Raw genomic sequence first — 24,574 nt, 5'->3', positions numbered from 1 at the left:
TCTAGCTCTATAGTCATTCTCAATGTCCTTATCCAAGGTTGTCGGAGGAGGATTGCCAGATGTTGGATTATGAGTATAGACTTTCTTCGTGATCTCCCAAATCTCTTTCCCAATACATCTCAAATGAGTTTCCATCTGAATCTTCCATACCCTATCATTTTTTGAATCAAGCTTAGGGGTTTCTCTCTAAAAAATAGATGCAGTTAAACTATTAGTTGCCATAGGATCTTCCACAAGTGGTTAAGCTTCTATAGAGAGGACTAGGCTCTGATACCAATTGTTAGGATAACTGGTGGACAATTGAGAGGGGGGTGAATCAATTGTCAATATATTATAAAAATTTAAGCATACAAAACCTTTTACCGTAATGCATAAACAAAATACTAGAATAGCAGATATAAAAATTAAGCACAAACATAAATCACAAAACAATTACCAACCATCCATAATACATAACACCATGATTTGTACATGGAAAACCCGCTAAAGGGAAAAACCATGGTGGGAATCTTACCCAAAGTCAGATAATACTTTTGTATCAAGTATGTGATTACAATAAGAGGGGCCTACAAATGCAGGAAGGCCAGCTGCCTAGAGCGTAATACTCATCACAAAAGGAGCCTCACTGACTACAAAGAAATCCAAACTACAATCTGGAAAGATGAATGAACTGCAAGAATAGAATCTCCCATGCCTGAGTACAGTTCTAGTTAATCTCAATACCAAAGGTCTTAAACCTCTTTCATGAACCCAATTCGATCACCTATGATCAACCAAAACCTCTGCATATGATTACAACTTTATTTGCACACAGGTAATCCCATAACCCATGACCTACGATCTACAAAGAGATCTTACATCATATTAGTACCAACCCAGGACCTAAACAATTAGGTCGGCCACCTAAAAGATAATACAATAAATCTATTACATAATCCCGCAAACCAATGATAAACCAAGTCGGCCTAAGACCGGAACAACATTAACCAAATAATAAATCCAACTGGTGACGCATCGGAAGCATCAACCAACACATTACATAAACCAGTCCATAACCTAACAGAATAATACCGGACCTAAAATAGGTCGTCATAAGCCAAATGAAACACCATGATCAACTGGAACACAAACATGATAACCATTAGCATCCTAATAACCTTCTAGAAGCTGCACCAATACCACTTATCAGATTCATCAAAGCATTACCGATAAAACCCTTACTTGTAACCAAAAGGCTTACTATAACAAATGATAGCATCCAGATCATCAAATCCTGAACCAACTGAATGTGATACTCATCAAGAACAAATGAATAACCAATCCAAACCAATTCCAATGGCCAGACCAAAATCAAAGACAAATCTCCAGATCAACATCAAAGACCAACCACTTTACCAGAAGCCGGTAGACAACAAAACAGCTAGTGTTGACATCAATGACAAACATCAATGCAACACATAATCAATTCCTCCAAATTGCTAATAGGACATAGTGAGAAGATGACTCTTATGTAAGCTCTACAGTTTGAAGAAGTGAGGCCCCAAGTTGCATTATAGTAGTGACATAAAAATTAGAGAACTTTGGCACCATTTTTGGCTAGCAATAAAATATATCAATTAGGATCATTATTCAGAAGCCCACTAATGATAGCAATAACATGGGGATCTTGTTGATTATCTTTGATTTCTTCAAGAGTTAGAACCCTTTGAATATTTTCAATAAAAATTGGATCAATTAGGATTTGATGTCAAAGTTGCAGCTCTTTTGGATTGTCTATGTGAATAAGATGATAAGTTCATGGTGCTTGTTGGATTAAAATTTGAGTTGGTATATGGATCCATTGAGATTTTACCCTTTTGTGATCGAGTGAAGGGAATGAAGGACTTCTAAAGACACACTAAGGATGCAATAATTTTATTTTTATTTTATTCTTTGGGACTTTTATGTGGATGGAAATAAAGCTAGACAACTTATTTTCTTTTAGGATTTTCTGAACAATGTAAAGACAATGGATGCTTATGAACCTAATTCCAAGAATACAAGCCTATGAACATTCACATAAGTATGTTAAGAGAAGACCTTGACTTGAAACAAGATGAGAACTAATTGAGATTTTGGATAAAGTTTGTGTCCTTAGCTAGACTCATGAGCAAGAGGGAAGAACAAAAAAGAATTAATAATTGATGGGTGTCTTAGTATCTCAATAGTTACTATGCCTCAACCTTAAGACTAGATTCTTGGAATTTACTTAGAGTGGAAGATTTGCTACAGTGTAATTAAGGATGTTGATGTTTGGAGACTGATTCTTTTATGCTAAACTGACACTTATGGAAATCTATGTTGCAAAAGTAAAAATTTGAGACTAAGGAAGTTCTAATAGGAATAAACTACATGAACCTATGTACACTAAAAGTCAATCAATCACAGTATTTAAAACAATTCAGATCCCAATGGATTAATTTTAATTGACCCTTTACAACACTGGTTTGATAGCCAAATGCGAGCTTTGGAATTGAAAAATGTAAAACAGATTGTGGACAAATGTGACAATGATCAAAGACAATAGTGGGATGGATCAATGACAAATGTGAAATTATGTTAGGATAGCTACAAAAAGGATTGAAGGTGATTGCAGATTTGACTAATGACAAATGCAAAAATCTTATAGGACGAATGTGAAAATCCAAGATATGAATGTGAAAATGATTGTAGACAAATGTGAGACTCTGTGTTTTGCTTGTGGGATTTAAAATTTATAGTTTCTTTGAAGAAAATTTAGATAGATTATGCAGTTATGTGTGTCCAATAATATTTGTGAGAGAACACAAGTAGGGGCATCCAAGACTAAAAGGATGACCCAATCACCCTCTCCCTGAAAATCTACACGTAGCTTATGCAAATTAAAAAAATTTAGTCTCATATCAAGCGATCCATATGTTGAGTATCTTGGGGAGAAAACCAAAAATGCCTTGCATTGAAATTTATCGCAATGTTTGGTCAAAATAGGGTGGCTTCTAATGACAAGGTGTCTAGTAAGATCTAAGATCACTAGCACTCGAGACAATAGATGTTGACTTGTTTGAGACTTTTTTCAACAAAACTAGGCCCTCATCCACGTGTGCCTTGCATCATCGGGGAACACACAGAAAATGACTGATGGGTCTTCACCAATGCAACCCTTTGGCTTTTTCCTTTTTAGTCCTTTATATAGCCCATTGGAACAATGTGCTTGAGGTCAAACCCTAGGATGATGAAATCCCCAAGCAAGCCTCCTACTAAAAAATAAAAAAGTGGGTTGGGTTCACTTAAATAGATGTGCAAGTGCACAAAACAGTCAAACACAATGTTAATTCCCTTAAGAAAATAAAGTGTTAGGTAATCTACCAGGCAAATAAATCAGAAAACAAGAAAATGAAACCCTCCAAAACATGCATTAGTAGTCTTGTTTGTTTTAGTCTTCAACACATGAATTCCCCATTCTAAAAATCAGACATTAGTAATGGGAAAAATCTACTCAACAATATAGTTATAGAAAATTAGAACAAAAACCAAAACAATTGTAGAAAAACTAGAATATTACCTCAATCATTTTACTAGTCAATTGCAAAAATATATTTGATGAATGTGAAATCCTCAAAGCACAAATGCGAAAATAATCAAAGAAAAATGAACAAATTTTTGTACACGAATGCAAAAATCTATCTGCATAAATGTGAAAATTTATTTACACAAATGCGAAAAATTTGTCACAGGACTACAAAAACAAAATCTTGTGCATGCATCATTTTTGAAAATTAAAACATTAGTATTGGCACATGTGACATATTATAACACATAGCATATGCTAGATCACACATTTCCTATTGAGTAAGGAGTATGTATTTATAGAGATCATTCAAGAGTTGTTCCGCATGGTGTATTCACCTTTTCTCTCTTTGGATACATCTATGCTCGACACACAGGTGGTACCCTAGAATTTTCAATTATACTATGCAAGGAATTCTATGTTGGTAGAAAACATATTTTAGAATACACAGATTAATAACAAAAATCGAATCAACAACAAGGTCAAAAATTAAACAGAAACCTTACACTTCACAAATGTTTACCAAAAGAGCACAAAAATATGAGAAGACGAATGCAAAAATACCGTGAAATGAATGCAAAAATGTAGTTAGGCAAATGCCAAAATCTATGATCGAATACAAAATTAATATTTGACGAATATGAAAATTTATTTGATAATTGTGAGAATATAAGAACAATTATGGGATTTGAAACCTATATCGACAAACACATGAAAAAATGCATATCAATATGTTGTTTCTTCACGTCGGGTTCGCTAGAATGTGCATGATAGAAAATATACATGTCAATTAGATCAATAGGCAACCATGAAACCTAGATCTAATTAACTAATTCACTTGTAGATCAATAAATAATTATAAATTGAAATCAACATGAAAGCATAAAGTCATAAAGAAATTAAACCAATGTCAACTCCAATAAGCTTGATCTCCATTGTCCTTCTTCTTCTTCTGGGAATGTAGCTCTCAAAGTTGCACTTTGGAAGATACTTGTAATGTTATTAGCACAAGAATTAAAAGATCATGGTTGTAAAAAAGGGAGGATTGACACTAAATTTATAGATTTTGAAAGATTTGATTTGATGACTGAGATTGATTTGGGAACAAGATTGATCAACAGTCGAGATTCAATGAAACAGGTTGGTGGGAGTGAATTACTCATCCTAACTAGATATGATTGAGAGATTTACTCACGTTATCGAACAATTAAGTGACATGATTGAGAGTTGAACTCAATTGATTGATTAATTAAGAGAATTGATTGATTTGAATAATGAAGTGATTGATTAATTAGAAAAAAGTTGATTGAGAGTTGATTGAATGTCAATGGTAGTTAGGAATTTTGAAATGTGATGTAGGAAATTTGGAGGAAATGTCATTTGACTTGCATTTGGGTTTTTGAAAGTGAAATGAAATTGAAATTAATGAGAAATGAATTTGAATTCAAATTTGAAGGGAATTTGGTTAATTCAAAATGAAGGGGAAATTAAATAAAATAAATTTAAGAAATTTATTTAATTTAGTGGACATAAGTAAATAATTAAAATAAATTATTTAATTATGGAAAAATATAAATTGATTTTAATTAAACAATAAACATCATTTAATTAAACTGAGAAATTGAGATTAATTAAATAATAAAATCATCCAATTAATTTAAAGGGAAAAGGGGTTAATTCATTAAATGATTAAGAAGGAAATTGAATAGTTAATTTGAGATGAAAAAGGGGGATATTAACTTAGAAGAATAAAATTAGATTAATTAAATAATATTTATCAACATGGAAGAATAATCAACGAAATTGACATAATGCAAAAGCGGGACAATTTTGAGTGTCTACACTAAGACTTCTTAATAATGTAAAATACAAACAAGAAAACATGGAAACATAAATATTTGTCTAGAACCTATTTGACCAAATATTCTTAATTGGACTAATGAGTAGCATCTTACATTATTTTGTAACTAGTAATTAGACTATAATTTCCTTTCTAAATAGGAAAACAACTCTTATGTTCTATAATCCTCACAGAATAACAAACACAGATATATAGAGATGCATAAGAAGGAACTTGGACTTGATTCCACATGCATATCAAGCTACTTTTCATACTGACAACATAATAATATCTAAACCCAAATAGGTTTTTCCAAATTATCATACAAGTATTTCAATAAAAAGATGCATTTCCTATGCATACAATGTGCATCTATAATATCAATTAAAATGAGGAAAATGACTTCGAATGGAGAATATGTTTGGATAATACTTTGAAAAACTTAAGATGAGAGAAGATCCTCCAATATCCCTCCCAAAATTCTCAAGTAGATAAGGTGAAAGCAAAAGGCTCTCTTTTGTTTCCTAACTATGAAAGAGAGAACACCAAACTAACTACTTTCCCTTGCAGAACAAAACTAATTCTCCTTTCATAGAATTTTCCCACAAGAACAAATTCAGTGTATCCCTCCTCTCAAAAACACCCCTTCATATATGAGAAGGAGAAGAGATTATTAAGCTATGTAAGCTTATCCATTCCCCATGAAAATTTTAAAATTTATTTTTTTAACCATAATATGTGGGTCGGTTTAAACAGAAATAAACCCCACATGGTATTATTAAATTGGCTTAATAAAGTAATTTTCAATTCCCACTCCCTCTTAATGATCTCATGGTGCTATTAAGGGGGGGAGGCAGTTTACGTAGTTATTTTACCCATACTTCATGAGAGTGGGGTGTGTTAGGAATAATTCCACTCCCATGTGAGAAGGGTGCACCACCTTTCATGGTGGGTGACCCTCCTCACACTACTACTACTTATGTGGTATTTCCTCCCTCTCATATACTACCACTAAGAGGTCGTTAGCGCATTATCTCATCACTATGTGATGACTGAAGACTTTCCCAAAGAACGCCACCATGTGGTGTTTGACCAAGTCTCCCACCACATGGTGATAAAGACTCTTTACATGCCCATAAGATAGATTCATTAATGTTTACTTTTCTATTTTAATATGCATGTATTATAAACAACAAATTTAATATATTAGAAAAATAATAATTTATATTATTATATACTTTTATATTGTTAAAAGGCATTAAAGCCAAACCTATATTAACATACAAATTTATTACATAGCAACATTGTCTACCAACAGACTCGAAACACAAATAGGCCCCTCTCAATTACATTCTCTAGAACAAATCAATAGGACTTTCCCCAAGAAAACTGGGAGATACAAACAATCTATGAATCTTATGGATGAGAACAATACATATATGACTGTATATAGACCAAAGAACTCAACATGATGAGTCCAAAAGGATGACCATCCAAGCAAATTTGGATAAAACCCCCACAATCTTCTACCTCAAAAAGGCTACAAACCATGAGCAAACAGTCTTTAGAATACTTGCCTCCACTCTGCTATGTAGCAGACAACCACTGCCCCAACGAGGCCTTAGAAGGATGTCGCCTTTTCGTGGTCACCCAATCAGGCTTCAAGAGCCTCCCAAACACCACTCTAATTGCTTCCCCATCACTAGCAAGATTTGCCAAATCATCTACCTTATGGTTTAACTCCCTATACACATGGTTAATTGTGACATTGTCATAACTCCAAAGCTCTTCCAAGAAGGGAATTTAGATGCCAGTCGGGAATGGATCCACTCTGCAAAGTATTAATAATAATAATAGTTGAGTCACCTTTGATGGATAAACTAGAAATGTTTAAGGATCTGCAGATCAAGAGACCTTCCACTAGAGTAGAAAATTCTTCCATGTTATTCATTGTGACCCCTAACGAGATTGCAACCTTAGCCACAACATTACCCTCCCACTAATGAACAATCCACCCAGCTCCAGAGGATCCAAGATTCCCCCTAGAAGCCCCATCGAAATTAAGTTTATACCATCTAAAGGGTGGTAACAACCACAACTCTTCTCTCCTCTATATCTTACTAGCTCCCACCCCAAACCCGAAAAAGGGAGACACTTTGAGCTCAGACCAATTCTTTCTCATCATACTATCCCATTACAAAAAAAAAGATTATTTCCTTGGATGAATCAAATTCCTATTGTTTGAGACTTCAACAATTGAAAACTCCACCTTAAGCAACAAGGCATCCAACCTCAAAGCTTTGTTTCAAAAAATTTGCCTATTCCGCTCCTTCCAGATTTCCCAAATCAAAATCGAAGGACTTATAGTTCATAAACCCCCAAAAAGTGACGTTTTGTAAATTCTAGGCCAAGCTTTGAAAAGAGAAAGGACGTCATAGGACAGGCTAACATAATCCAAGCTTTACACATAACCACTGGTAGCATTCCTATGAAAAGGAACATCCCAGAAGCAAATGATCAGCACTCTCCTCATTTTGTTGACATAGGACACATCTAGATGGGCTCTGAAAGCCCCACTTCCTAAACAACTTAGTTGTTAGGATTATGCCCATTAGAGTAGACCACGCAAACAAGCCCACCTTGGGAAAACATAGCTTGCTCCATCAAGGATCCACTGGGATTTATATTTTATGAAAATCCTTACTATCAATTATAGCAATACTGTCTTCCTACTGCGATACCTCCTCAAAATGTCTCCACTACTATCCCAAAATTAGGTTATCTCCCTCAAAAATAATATAGTTTATTACCTTGTCACCACATGCCAATAAAAACTAATCCTTGACACCAACCACATCCATGACCTTCTCTGTTGGGGGAAGACCATTCCAGGAATCTTCCTAGAAGAGAGAACTCCTAACATCAGCTACATCCCAAGAGATATGCTTGGTGATGAGCGATTTGCACCTGAGAATAAAATTCCAAACTCTTGATCCCTTAGGAGATTCAGAAGTTCTGAAGGCAACTTCGAGGTATTTCTTTTGAAGAATTTTCACCCATTTCATACTATGTCCCTCATACATTCTCCATATCATCTTATCCCCCAACTCCCTATTCTACCATTATTGATTCTTAATATGTAATGCCCTGCTAGGAAACCCCAAAGGGATAAAGCTAAAACACAAGAATAGAGTGCAAATATATTTTTTTTTAAATTAAACACATCATAAAGATACAATGAGTTATCATAAGCTCATATAACACAGTGGAAGACTAAATAACACCTAAAGAGTTTCCCAATGTGATTACTTAATTCAACACTTAACTCAACTCACACTAATTAATCCAATTAAGTTGATTAACTTAATGACATAAACAAGGATAAATTAGTTCTGAAGTTAAAATTATAGATAACATGATGAATTCATCCATTAAGGTTAAAAATGTAGATAACATGATTAAGTTCATCCATTACAATTTAACCATACATTACAACCAATCTTACATTTAAAACATATGGCATGCATCTAATTTCATTACATACTTTAATTTCATAATAAATTAATGAATACTTTCCATTATTCAAGTCTACATTCTTCATGATCCTAATTACTACATTTTATAAGATGACTACATACATGCATTTAAGATTAACATCATCTAATCCACATTATACATTTAACCATAATGCCATCCATACATGCTAAATTAAAAAGGAAACAGAAGAACATAAACACCACATAACACCAAAATGATATTGAAGTTCACCCCTAGTGGGCTACATCTTCGGGTCTGCTCAACTATAAGACCCCTCTGATAAAAATATTAGGGTGAAGAATACATAAGCTTCACATCATTTACATCCTTCCATCAAGGCATACATAAACCAATAATACATACGACCACATTGTTCCAATAGATACATGAATGATCCCTGAATAGGAAAGGATCCAACTGAAAATGATAAGAAGCAGATAAAAATATCAACTGGAGCACCCGCGAAACTAAGTCTTCGCAACCCATCATAAGCAACCCATGGTCTAACATGAATATCAGGTTCTCACAAGGGCATAAACAACAAGGCGACTCCACAACAGTGCTACTAACAAAGACAACACAACCAACATACTAGCGAACATAAGGGACAAGTGTCATCACATAACTTGGTATGACTACCATGGCAGGTCTCCATAGGTTCTGGCCCGATCTACTAGGTTACCCTAGCAACCTATTCTGAACCTTCGGCCCATCCAAGTCCCATATGGACCCAACACATCCTTTCATGAAGACAAGGTTGATGGTTTGCCATTTCAAGCCTTCTCACTGTATGTCAAGTCTGTACTAGCACTCATCCCATACGTGAGGCACAATTATCTTCTTAGAGTTTTCAATAACTAAACTCTCTAATATGCTATTAGGTTATCACTAATTTAGACACACTTTCGATGGGTTACCTAGCAACCACTTTGGGTGTGGCCCCCACTCGAAAGCCACTTTCCCGTATGACACTAGACCATAATTAAACGGACTCCTAAACCAAGGAATACACCAGGACAAGATTACGAAGTTCAATACAGTAGGAATACCCACTTGGTCAAACAAGACTTCATACGAGGTGCACTAACTGACGGTACTCTAACTAGAGACCTGACCAGCTATGGTCAACTACGAACCAACATTCGATACCCGCATAAAGGACATGACCAGATACAAAACCATCACATCAAAACAGTCAAAACTTGAGATCAAGGACATAAGTAGGTATCCAGATCAACATACAACAATATCTACCAATCACAATCAATGGATTGCCATTCTTTAAGCAAATGCAAATACAAAAAATTGAACATGCATAGGCATAAATCGGAAAAGACAATCTTCTTCCATATTGTTTACACACAACAATCAATCCAGTTTTCTAATTGGTCTAATTTTATTGCAATCTATCTACCTTGTCTAGGTACATGACGTTCATGGTTTACTAACTCACTAAAGTTCGTTTTGCATCATACAATAATTTAAATACTGCATCATGAGTTTTCAAACCAAATTCACATGAATATAATTAAATAAACATTAATCAACGAAATATGATATTCATTTTTCAAAATAAAACATCATTTTGTATTGGTTCGAAGACATTTTTATCTAACTTATCTTTTCCAGAACTTAGTTACGCTATTCGGATAAAGGAAATATACATTTAAAGAAACCAAAAATAGATAAACATTTCCCAATTAACAAAATATTTCCTTGCGTATATTTAAACAAATATACAAACCTAAGATATATATATATATATATATATATATATATATATATATATATATATACCTTAATTAATAAATTCATAATTCAACCGCAATTAGTATATATTTAAAAATATACATTAATTAATAATACACATTAATTTATAAATCACTACAATTAATATATATATATATATATATAATATAGATTAAATTAGTAATTAGAAATTAATATATTATTAATAATATACATTAATTAAAAAGTAATAATAATAAAAACATTTTTTAAAAAAAACTTTTTTAATAATAAAAAAAGAAAAAAAATATTTTTGTTTTTTTTTAAATTGGGAAACCCACAAGCCCCACCACGTGGAAGCCACGTGATTCCCCTTTCCTCTGGGAAGGGTTGTGGGGACCATGATGTGGTATCCTCGCCTCCACGCCATGGCTCTCCCCATGGCTTGGGGAAGCCATGGCTCTCCCCAGCCATGGGTGGAGGCCATGGTTCCCCCCAATCTGCCCCAATAAAATAACATTTATTTATTAATAAAAAAATTTTGATTAATTTATTTTATTAAAAACAAACCCCAATCTGTAGTCTCAACTGAGACAATATTCTGAGAATTAAGTTTCCAAAATATGCATGATTGATTTATAAACACAAATATATATATATATATATATATATAAAACAATGCATCTCCAAACCATATAACCCAAAAAATGGTAGGGAGGATGAAAAATAAGCAATCCCAGCAAGCTAAAATTGGGGAAAAATTAACTACCATATCCAAAATGCTCAAATTTGAATTTTTTTAGACAAAATTAAACTGTGAACAGCCAACCCCCAATTTTAATTTTAAAACAACCTAAGCAACCAAAATCTAAACTTGAGGTTGGAAAAGAAGACAAGGAGGGTTTGAATTGGAGATTTAATTATAACTCTTCCATTCTCCTCAAATATATGGGATTTTTAACCTTGACAACCAGATTTCTACAAACTCCAAAACAATTTCTTTTAAACAAAGAAACCAACGAAATAAACTAGAGACCTACCTTATTCAGCATTCCTGAAAAGTGATTTGATGCAGAGCCCAAACTGTCAGGTCAAGAAAATCCTCCTTCCCCTTAAATGCCCAAAAATTTCTCCAAAAATATTTTTTCAAAAATATCTCTCTCCAAAAATAATCCTCCTAAAATATTTTTCAAACCTAGGTTAAATGGGAAAAGTTTGACTAAAATTCTCATTTTTGGATTTAAAATACTTTATTTTAAATAAAATGAAAACTCATTCTTTTTAAACTATTTCAATATGCTAACTTGCATTTCCTCTAAAAATTGATTTTCTTAATAAATTGAAATTAACCTTTCTATTTCCAAAATGCCAAAGAGGTTAAATTATTTCTATTCTGAATAAAATTTAATCTTTCCTTTCAAAAAGCATAAGCTGAATAAATTCATCATTTAAAATTAAACATTTAATCGAACTTGCTAGAAACATGAATAGAGCAATTCTAATTAATGATTAATCACACAAAGGGGTCCTATTTAATTTAGTCCCTTAATCACTAATGCATAAAAGAACACATTAAATCAAATTAAATACTTAGGATTAAATACTCGATTTTACCACACGCAAAACATGCAACCTAAGAAAGTCAACTAGATACACGACCCGCAAACCCAAACAGAGGGAAACTGACGGACGACTGACGACACTCACTTGAGCATGACTAGGGTAAAATGAGGGTCTTAGGACTACCTAATCCAAACTCTAAGGACCAAAGAGGTACACTCAAACCTGCGAATCCAGGTGGAGATGAACCTCGTACCTATGCGGTACCTTACCTACAATCTCCTACAACCATGAGTCATACATACATACATACATACATACATACATACATACATATATATATATATATATATATATTTAATGAAAGTGTTAGCCCGAGATTAATAACACGAATAAGGAGAACAAATAAACTTACATAAGAATCAATGTGAAAGCACATTAACAGGTACACACAATAATCATAACATCTGACTATAGCATTATAACATGGTAAACTAACCAAGGTCAAACTGAGATTAGAATCTGATTAGGGCAGGGGTATTACATCCTCCCCCCTAGGTTCCGACTTACTCCTGGAAGTCGTAAGACTAGACGGAAAAATATGCAGCACGCATTAGCCCTGAAACTCATTTAACAAATATCAAATTGCACATAGGAATCTTTTCACAAATAATTGAAATATTATTGCTAAATCCTCTACAAATGCCATTATCCATTGGCAAGATATATCTAAATCCATACATTTCTTATAACATTCTAGGAACTATCAATGATAATAGCAGAGAAACAAGAATTTTCTTCCTTTCATCATGCCAAATTAAGGCATTAATAGAGGTAAACAACAATTACCATACTCATCTACCAAATATGACAAGAAAACATGTCATCATGATCAATTTCTTTTACCAATCCATCCTCTTCATAAAATTTTATCGCATAGAACCAACTTCAAATATCAAATTCTACAACCAAGTTAACTTTCATGAAATAAGAGCAACATATAGAACATAATTGTTAACACTTGCCAAGCATATGAAAACCTTTCCAATGAATATGTCCCATAACATAGTGACAAGTTAACACAATTTACTTCATGATTACACATAATAATCATCCACATAATTGGAATGCACAACCCAAAAGACCACATGTGAGCATGTCTAATGCTCAGTCAAAGATAACAAGCATGATCAACATCTTTATGCCTGATCTCAGAACAAATAACATGATCATAAATATCCAACATCTCACTCAAGGGCTTGATGGTGCTATGGCACACCATAGCGGTGCTACCTTCCATACAAGACCCTCGTGAACATCCCTTGTTGCGTAAGGTGGTTATCCTCCAAGAGATAGTCACCGCAAATAGGTAGGTAGTGGATCTTAGTTGTATCACAGCCTCACATACCCCCATCCTCAAGGTTCCCTACATCTAATTCCTCATATACACTCAACCAAGACCATCTCATACATCCTTGGAGAGGAATTCACATTTCAACACAAGACCAGCATATGAAAACAATAAGGATAAACTAGTTTAGCCACCAAATTATAGATGAATAAAGATAATAAATCATCAATTCCAATAGTAAGGCAAGAAAATAATCTGGAACTCGCAACACCAAATCAAGTAAGCAAAAGATTGCAAGATCGTGGCTAAACCTTCAAAGTCAAAATAGAATAAATTATTGGTCCACAAAGAAATAAATAAGAATATCATAATTGTGGCATAACATTATTATGTGACTAGCATCTAGCCACCAACGAGGAAGGAAGGAACAATCGTCTAGCTATCGTAGTAGCTCATTATGTGGTGCGGCCTAGTCACACAACCACACGGCATGGCAGTGTGCTCCTCCACATCACCCTGCATCACGTTGTCACACAGCAAGGCAATACTCCAAGCAGAAAAGACACACAATGGGCATATCCCACATGGTAGTGTACCTCGCAGAAAAAGGCACGTGCAGGTCACATCCTGCATAGCGATGTATCTCTCATGATACTTGTCGTAAGCCAGTGGTATACATGGCTAAGGTCCACCCACATGTCTACCAACACCGACTAACTGGCAACTCATGTGGAGAAAACCTACCTCTCATGAAGACAAGGCAAAAGATCCTCCAAGATACATCATCACTATGCTCAAGAACTGCCATCAAAATGCTCAAATAGAAGAGGGGAATAGGCTAGCACACATAAACCTTATAAATTGGTTCATCAAAAAGGGAAAGTATTGAGTACACCTATAATACAGTTTCATTATATAACTATATTTTTCCTTGAAATAGAGAAGCTAAAGTTGCTTCGTGCCGACATTACTCATACGTTGAGCCATACTATTCAAGGAACGGTTACTTCTAATACTACCCCTTAACATACTGAATTACCAACAACCCAAGGTTTGGTACTCAATAGGGTAGCAAATAAGCAACATCACATAAACAGTATGGTTTCCCATACTCATAAGTAAACATATCCTCCATGGTTGATTACTTCACCATCCCATGGGCACATAAAGCAAGAACGGGTTTCTTACAATACACAACAAAAGCACCAGTACTGGTTTATTCACATTTACGGAGAGTACTTTTCAGTACACTATCATCTACTAAAGGAAGGTTTTAATTATGCTTCCCACATGAATAACTGAATAGAATTTATTCTTGATACAAGTACTGAAATTCCTTACAATTCATAATTACATAAGGAAGTAATGGCATTCCTATATCCTTCACTAAATTCTACTAAGCATTCATATTCACATTACTAAACATGCAAATTTCTTTCCAAAGCATAAGACTTCCATCTTTCAATATGAAGCCAAAATGCAAAAATACAATTTCACATGCTTTATAAACATTCTATTTAAATCAATGCATTCTTTAGTAGCATTCTAAATTCTTATAATCTAGGCAAAGAGGAGGGAAAGGGAGTTTGGTATTCAAACTATTTCTTACATAACAACAAGATAAAACAGAATCACACAACATTATTAAATTTCACACTATAAGCCTATCATCTTAATTGAACGGTTTTCATATCACTACCATTTAGAAGAATTCTAATTGGCCTAACATGACATCTCCAAGATTATGGTTGCAACTGAATGTTCTAGTTTTCCAAACAATAGAGATCAAGACAGACAATCTTTTCGATAATACAAGACCTCTTGTGAACACTCACTACTCTTAATTAATATGAAACATATCATAATCTGCAACCTTTCATCAAAAAATCAAGGTATGACAAGAAGGTAAATGAGGAACTATCAACTAAATAATACATATTCATGCATGCACATCAAAAAAACTTTTCTATTTCACTTTCTATTCATGCTAAGTCAATTTTATATATCCAAAAGCAAGTTCAATATAGTATTGTTAAAATAGGTCCTCAATTGAATCAGTATTATGAAACACATAAAACAATCTTTCATGGAACACATCAACACACTCTTATCCACTATAACATGTTCCCTTTTTATACATCTTTTACAAACAAGACAGTTTCACATAACCGCTACTCGCACATTAATGCACATTACCTAAGATAGAAATCCCATTATGTTACTCTTAAAACACACATGGTGAATTCCTTTATGAAAACATACAGTTTCCTCCCAATAACCATTATTATATTTTAAACCCATAGCCCTCTTATTATATAAATACAAATTAGAATCATTAGGCTCACACAAGGGTTCAAGAAGTCACAACCTTTCTCTCGCAATAAGAAAACTCATATAACTGATAAATACACATATAACAAACATTTTAATTTCTAGAGAAGAAGAGGAGGAAGGATGATACACATTCAATTTGCTACATAATAAGAATTAAAAATATACCATACAAGTCCTTCAAGTGAACAACACTAAGCTAGATCATGATCTTAATACAAGCACATTTCATACTTTCAGATTCAAGACAAGCGCTGACCAACCCAATGGATTAGTCAAAAGAGTACAACAATCAATAAGGGAGATACATACGACTCTCTTTCAGAATAAGAGTAATCATAGACCAAGATATCAATAAGAAACAAAGCACATATAATCACTCAAAATAACCAACATCAAGAAGGTGAAAGCAAGGTGCGAACACACACGTTACACACAATAAAGGTTTGCTTGAAAGAACACCCAAAAGAACGGAACACGAGTTCTTAAGATCTTCAAGATCCTATGTGATGCAGAGGCCTCCTTACACCTAAGGACAAGTCCAAAAGGTTAGGGTTTGACCCTTAAAATTTCAAAAATGACCCTACAAGAAAGGGCTCCACATCTTAAGGTTTAGAACTACTCTTCACTACTCAAGCCTAACACCTACTCAAGATGAGTAAAAGGCTTCAACTCCTCAAACATGCCTTACCGGTGACTCTTTCTCTTATGGATTTTTAATTTGGCCAATACATGACATCTAAGAACTATTCTAAGCACTGGTTTTGGACTTAGGTATCAATTCCTTATACCTCCTTTGGAAACCTACCCCTTAGGCTAGTAGCCCAACTATACCGGTATTTTTCCTTTCACTCCAAACTCTTCCACACACTCTGACAAACTACTCACCATTCTAGATACCATTTTGGGAGTTACATTCATCCCCAAAAATGATTGGCAATATCTACAACCTAAAGGTCTGATCCCCTTAGAAGCCTAGAGACATAATTAGGGCAATTAGGCCTAATTTACAAAGCAACCCCTTTTTCCAATATTCCAATTGAAAAAAAAACTTTATGAGCATGTGGGGAATGGTGAATAACTTCTAATTCCAGGGTTACATGCTTGGAATTCACCACTATCATATTTTATGATGAATGTCCTAATTTTGCTTAAGGTAGTCACATGGAGATGCCTACCTAGATTCACTTCAAGCGCCTCACAACCAAGTCTTCCCCACAAAAACCCATGAAAATATTAATGTAAACTGACCAATATTGCATTCCACCAAAGTAAATAACTTCTAGAGGTAGGAGATGCAAGATATGGCCATTATTTGGCGAAACCCTAGCTAAACCCTGGTTTCCCAAGTTACAGTCAGAAAAATTAGGGTTTCTCACTACACAGAAACAATCAAAGCCTCAGACCACCACCAAATCAAAGCTATTTCATTTATCCATCTACTCTAGGAATGGTGTTGTTATATTCAAGCCGTTCAAGGATGTAAAATATCTGCAAACACAAATTTTTTGAGAAAACTTCAGTATTTCAGTGTTTTATTACTTCATCACTTCAAACCACAACAATAGAAACCTTGGGAAATGTGTCCACAAGGTTTATAAAAATATCCAATGGTTTCCAACCGAATTGGAGGAGGTTGGAGCTATTGAAAGGCATCTCCAACCACATTTCAAAAAGTTGCACTTTTGCACTCAAAAGTTGCAATTTTACAATTTTGCACAAAATGTTGTCAAACTCTCTAAGGTTGGGATCCACACACTTGGATCAACCAAACACTCCTAAAAAATGTCAAAAACCTATCAAACACAAAACTAAACCATCTACTACCCCTATTGACCACATTGTCCCAATTGGCTTATCAAATTGCCTAATTGGTGACATGAGCTTACATGGTGGGGTTTATTGAATACATGAAACAAACTTGCATAAACACAAGACACACTAAGACACTAAAATGATCCTAGTATTCATCCTTAGATCCATGATTGGGATGTTGATGAGGTGCCCCTGCACCATACTCCCCTGGAGAAGAGATCTCAAGCCCACTTGAGATTAGAGTTTGTATATCTGCACCATGGGTGGAAATTTGTTCATCTGTCATCCAAATTGCTTCAAATTTTGGTTTGTCCTACCAAGCCACCAAGTACTCAATGTACTCCTTGTTCCTTGTCTTCTTTGTGACTCTAGTGTCTAACACTTTGCTCATCTTAGGTGATTCATGCCTTGGAATGTCATTGCCTGCTGCAACCTACATTGGTTCCTCCCCTTCATTGTCACTACCTTTAAAAATTGTAAGATCACACACATTAAAAATGGGTGACAATCCAAGATCAGGAGGAAGTTTGATTTCATAAGCATTTTGTCCACATTTCTTCAAAATATGACATGGTCCAATCTTCCTCTGCATGAGCTTGGTGTATTTGCCTTTTGGGAGTCTCTCCTTCTTCAAATGTACCCATACCAAATCCCCAACACTAAACTGTACATCTCTCTTTTTCTTATCAACATGAGCCTTGTACTTTTTTGTAGATTGTTGAAGATGAGACCTTACTTGATCATGTACCTCCTTTATGGACGATGCAAAAACTTCACCATCTGCACTAATAGGCTCTTCCTTAGGTAACTCCCTCAACTCCAATACACTTATTGGGTGGATGCCATATAAAATATGGAAAGGAGACTTCCCGATACTCCTATTTATCGTGTCATTGTATGAGAATTATGTCTATGACAAAATATTGTCCCAATTCTCTCCATGTTGTCTTGTCAAACATCTTAATAGGTTTCCCAATGACCTATTGACAACTTCAGTTTGCCCATCCATTTGAGGATGGTAGGCTGATGAGAAAGGTAGGTTAGTTCCCAACTTCTTCCAAAGGGTCCTCCAAAAGTGACCTATGAACTTCACATCTCTATCTGAAACAATGTTTAGAGGCAATCCATGTATCCGGACTATTTCTTTGAAGAATAGGTCTGCAACATATGATGCATCACAAGAAGTCTTACATGCCAAGAAATGAGACATTTTACTATACTTGTCCACCACTACAAAGACACTGTCAAATCCCCTCCTTGTCCTAGGTAGACCCAACACAAAGTCCATACTTATGCTCTCCCATGGCCTAGAAGGAATGGGTAAGGGCTGATACAAACCTACATTTGTGGACTTCCCCTTGGCTTTTTGACATATTACACATGTTTCCACAAACTTTCTTACATCTACTTGTAATTTAGGCCAATAATAATGTCTCTTCACAAGGTCTAGAGTCTTGTCAAGGCCAAAATGACCTGCCATAGCTCCATAATGCTTCTCCCTAATGATATTCAACCTCGTAGAACACTTAGGTATACATAATTGTCCACCTTTGAATAGCGGTCCATCTTGTATCAGAAATTCAAAAAATTCAACATGATACCGGTCACCAAAAGTTTCACATACCTTGTAGATCTCTCTCAAGTCTTCATCAGCATCATACATACTCTTCAAGGAATCAATAACAACACTCTCCATCTTGATTTGGTTGACAGTTAAGACCCTCCTACTCAAAGCATCTGCAACTTTTTTCTTGACTCCCTTCTTGTGTTTGAGGGTGAAGGTGAATGATTGTAGGGTCTCCACCCACTTCATGTGCCATTAGTTTAGCTTTTCTTGGCTATTTATAAAACTAAGTGCCTGATTATCAGTAAAAACTATGGACTCCTTAGGCAATAAATAGTGCCTCCACTTCTTCAAGGACTGTACTAGAGCATACATCTCCAAGTCATAAGATGAGTATCTTTTCTTGGCATTATTTAGCTTTTCACTGAAAAAAGAAATAGGCCTTCCTTCATGACTAAGCACTGCCCCAATAGCCATGTGGCTTGCATCACACTCCACCTGAAATATTTTGTTGAAGTTTGGTAGGACAAGGACTGGTTGATCTGCAACTTTCTTCTTCAAAGTTTCAAATGAGTCATCTACCTCCTTGGTCTAACTGAACCTGCACTTTTGTCCTCCCTTTATGGTGTCAAGCATAGGTGCACAAACATGACTAAATCCTCTTATGAACTTCCTATAAAAAGTTTCTGAACCATGGAAGCTCCGGACATCATTCATAGTCTTAGGTGTTGGCTAAGATAGTATAGCACTTACCTTCTCTTGGTCCATTTTCAACTCACCTTATGAGATTACAAAGCCCAAGTAGATGATCTCCTCCTACATGAACAAACACTTATCCAAATTGATCATTAGTTGCTCTTCATGTAACCTCTTGAGAACCATATCTATGTGTTTGAGGTGTTCTTCCCTTGTGTGATTGAAGATCAAGATATCATCTAGGTATACTATGACAAACTTGCCTATAAATTCCACCAAGACCTCATTCATCAACCTCATAAAGGTACTAGGGGCATTGGACAACCCAAATGGCATGACTTTCCACTCATAAAACCCCTCATTGGTTTTAAAAAAAAATTTCCATTCATCTCCCGCCCTTATTCTAATCTGATGGTATCCACTTTTTAGATCTATTTTGGTGAAATATTTTGCACTCCCTAAGAAATCAAGTAAATCCTCTATCTCAGGGATTGGGAACCTATACCTTATAGTTATCTTGTTGATGACCCTTGAGTTTGTGCATAGCCTCCAAGTGCCTTCTTTCTTGGGTGCAAGGACTAACGGTACTGCACATGGGCTTAGACTTTTGCCCATTAGCCCTGATTATAACAACTCCTTAATTTGTCTTGCCATCTCTGCATTCTAATCTGGAGTAAGTTTGTATGCTGCTTTATTTGGTAAGGTAGATCCAGGGATCAGATCTATGCAATGACTTATGTCTCTTACCAGTGGTAGGGATCTTGGCATTCCATCTGAGATGATGCCTTTGTACTTGTCAAGCAACCGTCTAACTGCATGGTCTATGTGCTTATGTCCTCCTTAATTCTCTTCTACAAACTGCTCCTTCTTTGTCATCTTGGACTTAGGAATGAGGGCATAGAAAACTGCATCCCTCTCTGCAATCTCCTTCATGAACTGCTTTCCTTCTACCAACAACACTTTGGAATCATTTCCCTTCTATTTTATCTCACTCTCCATCAGGGGTAAAATCTCTATCATCTTACCATCCTTGGTGATTGAATAAGTGTTTCTAACCCTATCATGGTAAGCCTTCAAATCAAACCATCATGGTCTCCCAAATAAGAGATGACATGCATCCATCTTGGCTATATCAAAAAGCAACCTATCCTTGTATGATCCAATCTGAAACTCTACCCATGCCTGCTCTTCTACCACTGCTTGTTGACCTTGGGTGAGCCATGAGACCTTATAGGGTTAAGGATGTGGCAACCTTCTCAACTTAAGATTCTCCACCATTTCAAGTGACACAAAATTTTCAGTAGACCTGGAGTCTATCAAGACCTTGCATACTTTTCCTCCTACCTTGCAGGTAGTTTTGAAAAGAGACTTCCTTTGTGGGACTCCTTATCAGGTACCTTCATGGTGTTTATTGCTCTCCTCATCATTAGAGCCTCTCCTCTTTCAAGGTAACCATAGCTATCAAGAGAAATAACACTTTGATAAGTGTTTGCACTTGCCATACTTTCATAATTAGATTCCTGCACCAAGTTTCTCCTCCTTTCTCCCATGGATCTTGTAGCCTTCTTTGGACACCTATTGGCCATGTGCCCTTCTTGGTTGTAGTTGTAGCATCTAGAAGGTCCTCTACCTTAAGATATTCCTCTAGAGAATGGTCTTCTTCCCCTAAAGTTCCCTCTTTTATTGGAGCCTCCTCCTTGGTTGTAACTGCTCTCTCCTCTGGTGCCTTCCTGATTAGACTCACCTTGGTATCCAAAACTATTTCCTTTACCTCTGAAAGGGTCTCTCCCCCCTCTTTGTTTTCTCCCTTTGCCTCTACTATTTTGTTCCTACCTTCTCCTTTGCTTCTCCTCCACCTTAAGTGCTAACTGAAAACATTTTTGGACTGTCTCCGGGGTGTGGAGGTTCAAATCTTCTTGGATTGCAAATCTCAACCCATTGAGATATCTTGCCACCTTCTCATCTTCACTCTCTTTCACCTTAGTCTTCACACACAACTTCATGAACTCCTCTGTGTAGTAACTCACGTCCATCTCCTTTTTCTTCAAATTTTGTCTTCTCTTGTGCAATTGGACATTATAATCCACAAGAACATAGGCTTCCTTCACCAAACCCATCATCTTCTTCCAAGTAGAAACTTTTCTTTTCCCCTCTTTCACCCTCTCATCTTGGATGAAATTCCACCAAGTCAGTGCAGCCCCTTTCATTTTGGATTTGGCCATCTTCACCCTTTGGTGCTCTGGTATGTCTTCACTCTCAAAAAAATTGTCCAAGGATTCTATCCACTCCATCATTATATCTGGTTCTGTCTTACCAGAAAACACTAGCAAATCCAATTTCACATCCCTTTTTCTTCTTTCCATGGACTTGAGGACACTCATCAGGGGTCTCTAGTCTGCATGAACCTCTAGTTCTTCCTGCCTAGGGATCTCCTCTTCATCCCCTTGTTCAAAACTTCCAAAGTCTCTCTCTCCCCTCTCCACTTTGTCCTTCACCTAGTCCATTTCACCTCTCAAGGCCTGATTCTCGGCCCTGACTTCTCTGCTCTCTGCCATATCCTTCTTTACCAAGACAGCCAACTCAGCACTCATCATCCTTGATGGGATTTCTTGTGATCCCTCTTCCTCTGACATCGTGTCTTCTTCTTCAGTCCAAAGTACACTCCTAAGCTCTAATACCACTTGATGCAAAGGCCTCCTTACACCTAAGGACAAGTCCAAAAGGTTAGGATCTGACCCTTCAAATTTCAAAAATGACCCTACAAGAAAGGGCTCCACATCTTAAGGTTTAGAACTACTCTTCAATACTCAAGCCTAACACCTACTCAAGATGAGTAAAAGGCTTCAACTCCTCAAACATGCCTTACCAATGACTCCTTCTCTTAGGGATTTTGAATTTTGCTAATACATGACATCTAAGAACTATTCCAAGCACTAGTTTTGGACTTAGGTATCAATTCCTTATACCTCCTTTAGAAACCTACCCCTTAGGCTAGTAGCCCTCCTATACCGGTATTTTTCCTTTCACTCCAAAATATTCCACACACTCTGAAAAAATACTCACCATTCTAGATACCCTTTTGGGATTTAAATTCATCCCTAAAATGGATTGGCAAGATCTGCAACCTAAAGGTTTGATCCCCTTAGAAGCCTAGAGACCTAATTAGGGCGATTAGGCCTAATTTACAAAGAAACCCCTTTTTTTTGGTATCCCAATTGCAAAACAAAATTTATGAGCATGTGGGGAATGGTGAATAAATTCTTATTCCAGGGTTACACACCTAGAATTTATCGCTATCAGATTTTAGGATGATTGTCCTAATTTTGCTTAAGGTAATCACATGGAGATGCCTACCTAGATTCACATCAAGCACCTCAACCAAGTCTTCCCTGCAAAAACCCATGAAAATATTAATATACACTGACCAATATTGCATTACACCAAAGTAAATAACTTCTAGAGGTAGGAGATACAAGATATGGCCATTATTTGGCGAAACCCTAGCCAAACCCTGGTTTCCCGGGTTACAGTCAGAAAAATAAGGGTTTCTCACTGCATAGAAACAATAAAAGCCTCAGACCACCACCAAATAAAATCTAGCTAATTTCTCCATCTACTCCAAGAATGGTGTTGTTAGATTCAAGCCGGTCAAGGATGTAAAATCTCTGCAACTCAGAATTTCTGAGAAAACTTCAGTATTTCAGTGTTTTATTGCTTCATCACTTCAAACCACAACAACATCAACCTTGGGGAACATGTCCACAAGGTTTATACAACTCTCCTATGGTTTCCAACTGAATTTGGATGAGGTTGGAGCTGTTGAAAGGCTTCCCCAACCACATTTCAAAAAGTTGCACTTTTGCACTCAAAAGTTGCATTTTCCAAAAGTTGCAATTTTGCAATTTTGCACAAAATGTTGTCAAACTCTCTAAGGTTGGGATCCACACACTTGAATCAACCAAACACTCCTAAAAAATTTCAAAAACCTATCAAACACAAAACTAAACCATGTACTACCCCTATTGACCACATTGTCCCAATTGGCTTATCAAATTGCCTAATTGGTGACATGGGCTTACATGGTGGGGTTTATTGAATACATGAAACAAACTTGCATTAACACAAGACACACTAAGACACTACAATGATCCTAGTCTTCATCCTTAGAGCCATGATTGGGATGTTGATGAGGTTCCCCTGCACCACTATGCCTCAATTACACACATACAAAAGAGGACAAGCACACAACATAAGGTCAATACACCTCACACCAACTAAGGGCAGAAGCAACACCAAAGATCCCAGTGTTTGAAACTTGGCTCTAATACCAAATTTAATGCCCCACCATGAAACCCTGAAGGGATAAAGCTAAAACAAGAATAGAGTGCAAATATTTGTTTTTTAAAATTAAACACATCATAAAGATACAATGAGTTATCATAAGCTAAGATAACATAGCGGAAGACTAAATAATACCTAAAGAGTTTCCCAATGTGATTAATTAATTCAACACTTAACTCAACTCACACTAATTAATCCAATTAAACTGATTAACTTAATGACATG

This window comes from Cryptomeria japonica, chromosome 4 (genome assembly GCF_030272615.1).
Source record: "Cryptomeria japonica chromosome 4, Sugi_1.0, whole genome shotgun sequence".
NCBI lineage: Eukaryota > Viridiplantae > Streptophyta > Pinopsida > Cupressales > Cupressaceae > Cryptomeria > Cryptomeria japonica.
This window is presented reverse-complemented; position numbering follows the sequence as displayed.